Here is a 9,955-nt window from a genome sequence, read left to right on the forward strand (position 1 = left end):
TGTATATATTAATCGACTATTATTCGTATTATCACCTATTTAGCTATATTTTAAGTCTTTCAATTTATTTTTGTCAATTTTAATTTATTTCCTTATTTTCCAATTTTCCTTATTTTACAAATTTCCTTATTTTCTAATTTTCCTTTTCTTTTATTTCTTTATTTCCCCAATTTCCTTTTCTTATTTATTTCCTTTTTCTATTTATTTTCTTTTCTTTTAAATTTTCTTTTCTTTTATTTCTTTCCTAAATCTCGTCGTTGGCATTTATATGATGTACATTCAGTTGTAAATTATATTTTATTCTTTTGTATGCATATTCACATGTAATTAATCTAATTTCCACTTCGACCTTCAATTGGGTGCTAAATTGTTTGTCACCCGACATAGTCTAAATTCTCACATGCTAGGATTAAAACGTTGGATGTTGCATTGCATGCATACAATTGACAACATATCAAGTATAAACAACTTTCCTGATCATTAGTAGAGGCCGCTATCGAGGGGGGCGGGATTAGGTGTTCAAATAAACGAGCTTCCTAATACGCACCCTCACCCCTTACTCAAGATCTCTGTGAACATCCGTGTTCATTGGCATCACGAGAGTCATTCTAGACATAGAATGCTAAGGGTAACGAATTTCTTAGTGTTCATGTCACTATTTTGTGTCTTGACATAACATGAAGTATTCGAACGGTTCCAGCTTTCCATAAAAATTGGTGGCGACTCCACAAATGTAAGCTTGTCAAACCTTTCACCGGTTTGAATGCCTTTCAAATCGGTAACGGCCTATGATGTGCCTCGGCCGCGCACCGGAGTTCCGTGGGAGAAGTACCGTTGCCTCGAAACCAACACGCGGGTACGCGCGGCGCGGCTGGTTGTGTCCACACAAGGCTGCGGTCCCCATTGGCGGTGTGGAATATCTGTTGCGATGGGTATTCTGGCAGGACAACATACTTTAGTGTGTAGTCAGGTGATAGGTGATGAACTGGTGTTTGGAGGAATGTGTTTGGATTGATTGGATGCGTACTGTTTTTTTATTATCTTGATTATTCAGTTAACTGACCCCGTTTCAATGTTTTGAAAACTGTGGTAATCCATTTGGGAGATGTTGAGCAGTTGATTAGCAGGTGTGCATTTGGATAGCTCGCGGGATCTAGCTGGGATGGAGTCATCACTGATTTTGGAGTCTTTAGTCTTCCGCTGGAACAGTTGTTTTAATTTTGGTTTTGGTTTGACAGTTGTATAGTTTTAAATAGTTAAACTTTAAATAATGTTCTTTTATGGTCACTTGTGATATAATTTACCTCGGGCAACCGAGATGGTAGGATTCCCATGTGCTAGGGTGGTCTTGGTAAGGCACCTTGGTGTGTGAGAGTGTTACAATAACCGCAAAATAAAGGTACACACTCAACATTTGTTTGAATAACAACAAAACAAGGATCAAAGCAGACCACTCGGTCGAGTGTAGGAAGCTACTCGGCCAAGTAGGCGACCACTCGGTCAAGTGCATGGTGCACTCGGTCGAGTGTCACCTGGGCAGAATATTTTCATTCTCAACTCGGTTCCAAACTTTCTATTCCATCACATAAATGCTAATAGACTCCGATGATGACTAACATACCATCAAATAACCAAATTTAGGCATAACTCTTGGCCCTATGGCCATCGTCATTACACAATTAAGATAAAACTTACATCCGAGACATACTATAGACACAAACATACTATATCATAGTTCTTTTCGCAACCGTTCTATTTTCTCCCCATACCCGGCGACGGTATCACCATACCGTCATAAACAACCACAATAGTCACATTGGTAGCCACAACACTTATACTATCTCATGGACACAGCCCTAACCACTCGTTACTCTCAAGGAATAATAACAACATCATCACCCAAATGGACACTACCACAAGATCGTGATGTATACTGTGGACGCTTTTCCAGATGTAATGAGGCAGGTTTACAAACAACATCTATACTACCACTCATAGGATCAAGTCTCACATCACCATTTTCACACTTATACACACCTACTCCAATTAAACGGCTACACTCTATAACACGACTGATCGATTACCTCGACAATATGATTAAACCGTCAAGCATTACATGACACACCCTTACACTCATGACCGCTAAAACCAAACTTAATAATACTAAATCTACTATCATTTATCTCAATTATCTGCCAAACAAAGTTTCCAAGTCATGCTCAATAACAATATCCTTTAACATGCAATTCAAACCTCGTTCACTATCCATAAGTTCAAACATTTAACGAATATCCAACCTAGATTACACTTCACTCACTATCCACAAATTGCCTCATATAATCAACTTTCTCAACTCAAGACACATTACATAAGCTAAAGTCACTTTCTTATACTCCTAATTTTCACGGTAAATTATACACAAAGTCACCAATATCACCGCTTAACATAAAAGATTCCTTCCTCAAAAGTCAATAACCATGCTACGTTCTCATATCTCTAAATTTTCATATTCTATGTTGCCAACACATACTCTTACATCACTCATTTTCATTCATAATTCCCTTACTCACAATACCCACATTACCACTTTATCGAATCCAATTTAATCACTAACAACCATTTCCACAATTTAGACCAATAACATCCTTATCCATCAAATAATTCTCTCTCTTTCACAAAATCATACACCTATCTACTTACGCGGCTCAAATCCACATCAAATGAACAAACTCAAATTAATCCCAATAAAACAAATATTTCACATTCATAACTCTCAAAATATAACATCATTCATCACACATTATTAGAACTTGCCCAATTATCCTAACAATCTCGCTGACTCACCCTCGTTTCACATCTTCTCAATCACAACCACGGGTGCCTACACGTCTTCACTCATCAAAACTATATAATCCACAAGGTGAATCAAGCAAAATAGCACATTATTAACAAGGAACATAACACAACAAAACAAGGAAACCATGCTCTAAGTACAAAATTTAAAAGTTAATCATGTACACCACGGTGCAAATTTGAAGGCAAGATTTTCGATTTAAAACAATACATGACATTATTAACAAACATTGCAACACTACGAAACAATGAAACTACGTTTTAAATATAAAATTTTAAAACTTAATCTTATACACCATGATATATAAAAAAACGTAATTTATTTTCGCAGTACATTTTTTTACTCAATTCAATACATTTTACCTACTTTTTCCATTTGCATACCCCTACCTAACAACAAACCCAATTCTCTCCCTACCAATTTTCTCCCTTACTAACCCTATAATCACTCAATTTAAACAAAGTTCTTCGATTATAGATGATAATTTGTATATACAACGAGTTTTTAATTCGTTAATTTCATAATTATGATTCAAATTAATTAGTTTCTTTCATTTTGTTAGATTTTTATTTGATTTAGGGTTAATAATTAAAAATTAAATTACTGTTCACATTTGGTGGGAGTGGCCCTGGCCGCGTGGTCGGCGGACGGTAGAGGAAAAACGGTGTAAGCGGAGGCTTCCGGCGGCGTTAGGGCGAGGTTTCAGGTGGTGGTATAGGGAGATTGGAAGGGGCGGGTGTGGGTTTAATTAAGCGCGAAAATGTAGTTAAGGGCAGGCTGTGGTCGTCATCACTCTTCGACAGTAGCTGGCGGTGGGAAGGGAAAAGGGTGGTCGCGCGAAGGAGAAATGGCGGTGGGAGGTGGTCAATGGTGGTGAAGGCTGGTAGATAGTTGTGGTGGCAGATGATGGTTTTGTGAGTTTGATTAAGATTTTTTTTTTCTTTTTCTTTTTCAATGCAATACATAGTACTTGAGAAATAAGGAGGGTAAAATGGTCAAGAGTGTACTGTAATGAGTAAAATACGTACTGCGAAAATCTGTAATACTGCGGTTTTATGAGTCTCTGGTACTCTATCGAGTGGGACTTACTCTGTCGAGTAAGGGTGTGTTGCGTTTTAAAATAGTTTCTGACATGTTGGGTACTCGATCGAGTAACCTTGATACTCGATCGAGTAGGAGGCACTCGATCGAGTATGTCAGCTACTCAATCTAGTAGCCGGTTTACGGGGGGATGATTTGTCGGGTTTTGTTAATAATGCGATTTAATATATAATGACTTCCGTCACTTTCTTTAAACACTTTTACAAACCTAATTACTTTCAAAAGAGAAAACAAACTACGTTCTTCGCATCAATCGCATTATTGGTAAATCCCGGAGCTTGGAAGGTCGGAATTCGTCTTTCTTTATACCTTTGTGATCCTTGCGTCGAGGGTAAGATCTACGTACTGTTTTTATGGTAATTCGCTAAAGTTAATTTAACCTTAACTTAGGAATTTGGGGGTTTTGTTGTATTTCTTGATTGGTATTAATTGTATGATTGTATGTTAGGAGGAGGATTCGTAGAAGAGGCCTTTTGATAACAGCTGTTGAGACCGTCTGATTGTGTTGCTTTCCAGGTAGAGTTTCCCTACTCAGTATTAGTCCCATAATGCGTTGTGGTGTTTTGTGATTGTTGAATATTATCATACTCGTATTGTGACGGTTGTTGGATCTGGTTGTTGATAGTAGTTGTGATTGTTTGTATCTGTCTGTGTTCTTTGGGGCGCGTCCCTGGCTGAGTGGGGTCACTTGCGGGAGTGGCTTCATGCCCATTATTTGCCTTCTGTGGAACCCGCCACAGAAGGGATGTGCACATTAAAGAATTTGGGTTTATCGCTCGACCGAGATGAGCGGGGATTTGGTGGGTACGGTTGCGGTCCCCCACTGGCGGCGTGGAGTGACCTGTTGCGATGGGCACTCTGGCAGGGCTACACACTTTAGTGTGTAGGCAGGAATGTGGAGTTGGGATTGGAGTTCGGAGTATATCTGTGATGGTTGAGCTGTTTGTTTACTGTGTTGTTGGTTTATATAAATTGTGTGATTAGTACTGACCCCGTTTATTGTTTTAAAAACTGTGATGATCCATTCGGGATGGTGAGCAGCTTTGAGCGGTATGAGTCGAGTTACATGGGATAGCTGGGATGTGCCACTTTCAGATGATATAGTCTTCCGCTGTAGCCTGAGTAGTTTATTAAACATTTCATTTAGTTGAGTAGACAGTTGGTTTTGAGAACATGTAACCGTATTTTTAGTATTTGGTTTTGGATTGTATCTCATTCACTAAAGTTATACTATTTAAATGCTGTTTCGTTATTGTCTTATGATTATCATTGCTTCGGGCAACCGAGATGGTAGCATCCTTATACCTGAGTGGTCCTGGTAAGGCACTTGTAGTATGGGGGTGTTACAAAATGGTATCAGAGCGACGATCCTGAAACCTGTAAGCAATGAATCTAATGAACATAGGGAGTCAATTAAAATGAACCCGGGGAAAAGGTTGTAGGAGCTAATGCAAAGGCTTGGGAGACGTCCTAAAGTCGCGAACTCGCCCTACAATTTTGAACCGGTCACATGGGGGGTATATGTCAAGGTCGTATGTGATGTTTGTTAGCTTGTATGTGAATGTGACGATATATGTTGTGAATTGTTGGATTTTGGGAGTAGAAGATTGAAATTGTGAATGAAAGGTTGGTGAAGTATATAAATATGTTGTTTGAATAAGAAGCATGATGGTTGTTTATTATGTGGCATTTGATAACATGAAGTAGTGTAATTGTTAATCATATGAGGAGTTGTGTAGAATTGCATGCTTAGCTATATTATAATGTTGAGTTTATAAAGTTGCATAGTATGTTGGAATATGAAAGATAACATGCGGGTAGTATATACGAGTCAGCATGACTCGATCGAGTAGGGGGTACTCGATCGAGTAGGTGAGGTACTCGGTCGAGTAGGTCTGACTCGATCGAGTGGGTATTTGACGTTTTTACAACCAGAATCGTGTTTTTGGGTACTCGATCGAGTACATAGGGCACTCGATCGAGTAGGGGGTCACTCGATCGAGTGGTTGTGCTACTCGGTCGAGTATGTTAGAGATCAGAAGGTCTGTTTTGGGTCTGATGTCGGGGCACTCGATCGAGTATAGTGGGCACTCGATCGAGTAGCCTCTACTCGATCGAGTAGGTTTAGGCACTCGATCGAGTGTGTTCTGGGTAGTCTGCTTTCTTGTTTTGAGGTTTTGGTACGTATGTTTATATCTACCCTTTCTTATATAGTTTCAAGATGCCGCCCAAGAGAAACACTTTGTATGCGAGAGCTGAGAACATGAACATCGACGATGTAGTTAAGATGTTGGAGCATCAAGATGCTCTTACGGAGGCCCTAAAGAGAGTGGGAAAGGATAAGGAGGTTGATCACTCTAAGATCAGCCTTTATATAGCAAGTTTTAACCCAAAAGAGTACAAGGGGACCGGGGAGCCTAACCTTCTTGACAACTGGTATCGTGAGATGGAGAACATACTGGAACTTGTACACTGTCCTGATGAGATGAGAGTAGAACAAGCTGCGTTCTACCTGAGGGAAGCAGCTGGTGAGTGGTGGGACAAGGTGAAGGTGAGTGCTAGAGAGATGTACACGAAGCAGGGCTTACCTGCTATACCTTGGGAGGAGTTTCGGAGGGCTTTGAGGAAAGAGTTTGTGCCTGAGCATGTGAGGAGTAAGCTGAGGGAGGAGTTTGATGGGTTTAGGATGACATCTGATATGTCAGTGGCTGAGTACTACAAGCAGTTTAATGAGAAGTCTAGGTTTGTTGAGGACATGGGTTTGAGTGAGGAGAACCTAGCGCTGAGGTTTGAGAGGGGGTTGACTCCCAAGATCATGGATAAGTTACCCGTGGGAGTCCTTACTGATGTTAAGGAAGCTTATGAGAGGGCTGGGAGAGCTGAGAGGTTGGTGGAGATGGCTCAGGAGAGAGTAATTGAGAAAAGAAAGGCTGAGAGTGAAGGTGGTGGCCAATCTAGTCACAAGAAAGGCAACCACAATCAGGCTAGAGCGTTTTCTTCTGGGTCAGGGTTCAGTGCTGGGGCTTCCTTTGGGCGTGGCCGTATGAGTGGTAGTGGTAGTTGGGGAATGACCTGCTATGGCTGGGATGTTGAGCAGTTGTTAAGCAGGTATGAGTCGAGTTACATGGGATAGCTGGGATGTGCCACTTTCAGATGATAGAGTCTTCCGCTGTAGCCTGAGTAGTTTATTAAACATTTCATTTAGTTGAGTAGACAGTTGGTTTTGAGAACATGTAACCGTATTTTTGGTATTTGGTTTTGGATTGTATCTCATTCACTAAAGTTATACTATTTAAATGCTGTTTCGTTATTGTCTTATCATTATCATTGCCTCGGGCAACCGAGATGGTAGCATCCTTATGCCTGAGTGGTCCTGGTATGGCACTTGGAGTATGGGGGTGTTACAAAATCAGCACCCATAAAAAAAATGCTGGGTTTAAAGTAAGATTCTCGATTTAAGGCAATATATAGCAGTGTCAACCAAATCAAACTCTTATTACGCAATTAAACCAAAGAAACTTTAAAACACAAATTTTAAAATTTTAAGGCCATGCCTAGCATCTTCAAACAACATGTGAATCTTTATACATAACTGATAAAGAATGAAGTATGAAAATCAAATTATTCGGTATAAATAACCTACATGTCTAAACTCAGGGCGATTTCTAAAGCAGAACTTCGATATTAATGCAACACAATGCAACATCAACAAGAACGAAGTACCAAGTAACAATTAAATCATGCTTTGAGTGAAAAATAAAATAAAATAAAATCGTTCGTATCTATTTATTTGAGAATTCAAAATTTTGGCACCATGTAAGATGAAATTTTGATTCAAGATGATACATGTCATTACTAGCTAAGTTTTAAACGCGAAAATAAATCAAAATTCAAATACGAACGTCAAAGCTTCGAAAAAAAATTTAAAGCAAAAAATTTCAAGGCAAAATCTCAATGTACGACAAGACTTTGCAATAACAACCAAATCTTAGTCTTTGTCAACAATTAACCATGCAACATACACAAAATCAAATCATTGATTCAAAAACACACATTTTCGAGTTCTTAAAAAAAATTGGGCAAAATTCAACATAAAGATTTCATATTTGACATCATAAATGATGTAAAAAAGGTGATTAATGACATGAATCAAACCAAACATGAAATTAAGTGACAACTTTGAAGGGAATAACGTGGATTTAAACGAAACCAAATTGGAATAAATTAAGACTACTCACATTGTTTAATTAAGAAGAATTAAAGAACAAAATGGAGTAAAAAGCTTAAGTCCAAGCAACAATCATTAGCAATGGAGTTTCAGAAAAATTTAAAGAGATTTTTGGTATTTTGGTGTGAGAAATGATGAACAAATGCAAGAAATGAGGTAATAATGCAATTTTAGCGAAATTCAAAACCCAGAAATTGGCACTCGGTCGAGTGACTCATTTCCAGAAATTTTCAAGTTTCTGAAAATTGATCAACTCGGTTGAGTGGAAGGATTCACTTGGTCGAGTGACTGGTACTCGGTCGAGTACTAGCTCGCACTCGGTTGGGTGCCACTCTATGGTTTGCAATTTTCGACTAAGAATTAATATTCTTATACTAACGACTACTTTACCAACAACTATTACAAATCACACTCTAACTATAGCATTAGTGAATCCAATATAGATGTGGTACCACATTATTCTTTTCATCCAATTTTCACATATTAACATGTACCAAATGAATAACTACACCATGTAAAAATCCTATCAACCATGCAAATTACGGCTTCAAAATTCATCATACTCAAACACGTAACACTCATACAGATGAATGCATTTCACATGAAACAATCCCCTACTCGCATCACAAAGTAAACATTTCCATTTCATCCTTTCAACTATCATATATTATCATTCACCACCCAACCTCTATATCATGCCAGATGTTCAACAAAACTATAATACAAGTATATTCATGCAACATTTCACTTCAAGTTTCCTAGCTCATAACCACCCACATAGTGACCAATCGAAATAATTGTTGGAGCTTGTGTCCTCCACAAATTAGTGTGATAACATTTGTAAATCTCTTACAGGTTCACAAGAGTATACTTCGTATATTTAATCAGTTGATTAACGTTTACCTAATAACGGTTGGCTTGCTAGAAAGTTTGACGTTATTATCATACAGATGGCGGTGATCAACTGGTCCCTAAAGGTCACACCTATAGGATGTGTTTGAGAGATGTGGTTATAGAAATATGATCACATTGATGCCCAATATGACTAAACAGTTAGTCAATGTGTTGATGAGACAATTATTTAATGAAGATTAAATAATATTAGTTGAGACGAATTAACTGTGAATTCGTAAATTAAATATAATAAGTTATATTTAATTAAATGTATGTAATGTTAGCTTGGACGAATTAATCTGTTAACTCGTAATTAAATGTAATCGGTTATATTTAATATCAACAAGTTGAATGTGTCATAGTGGTAATAGTGAGGGTACACAAACCAAGAGGTCATGGGTTCGATCCTCACTAGATGACAATTTAACACTTTTTATACATTTTTGGATTAACCGAAAATAAGGAAATATACTCCTTATTTCGGTCAAATGGGCCGAAAATTAAAAGAAGATAATCTACCCTAATTAGCTCCATATACACGGTTTATAGGGGGTGAGGGTGATTATCATTCTAACCTAATTTTTCTACTCATTGCTTTTGCCTCTTCTCATCAAATAAAACACAAAAACCTAAATTTTACAGAAAATTTTAGATCGATTTCTAGCATAATCAATAGGGCATATCTCATATCGTCTTGGGTGCAACTGATAGGCGAATATCTACTTTGATATTGTTCTTAGGCCGTATTTGCTAGGACCGAAGGTTATTTCTGAATCTTCTTCTTTTGTTTATGTATTTTATTTTATGACTAGTGATCGTCATCATAAAATTCGTTATAATCCTTAATTATTAGGGAAGTATACAGATTATTTCCCACA

Source organism: Silene latifolia, chromosome 11 (genome assembly GCF_048544455.1).
Source record: "Silene latifolia isolate original U9 population chromosome 11, ASM4854445v1, whole genome shotgun sequence".
Lineage (NCBI taxonomy): Eukaryota > Viridiplantae > Streptophyta > Magnoliopsida > Caryophyllales > Caryophyllaceae > Silene > Silene latifolia.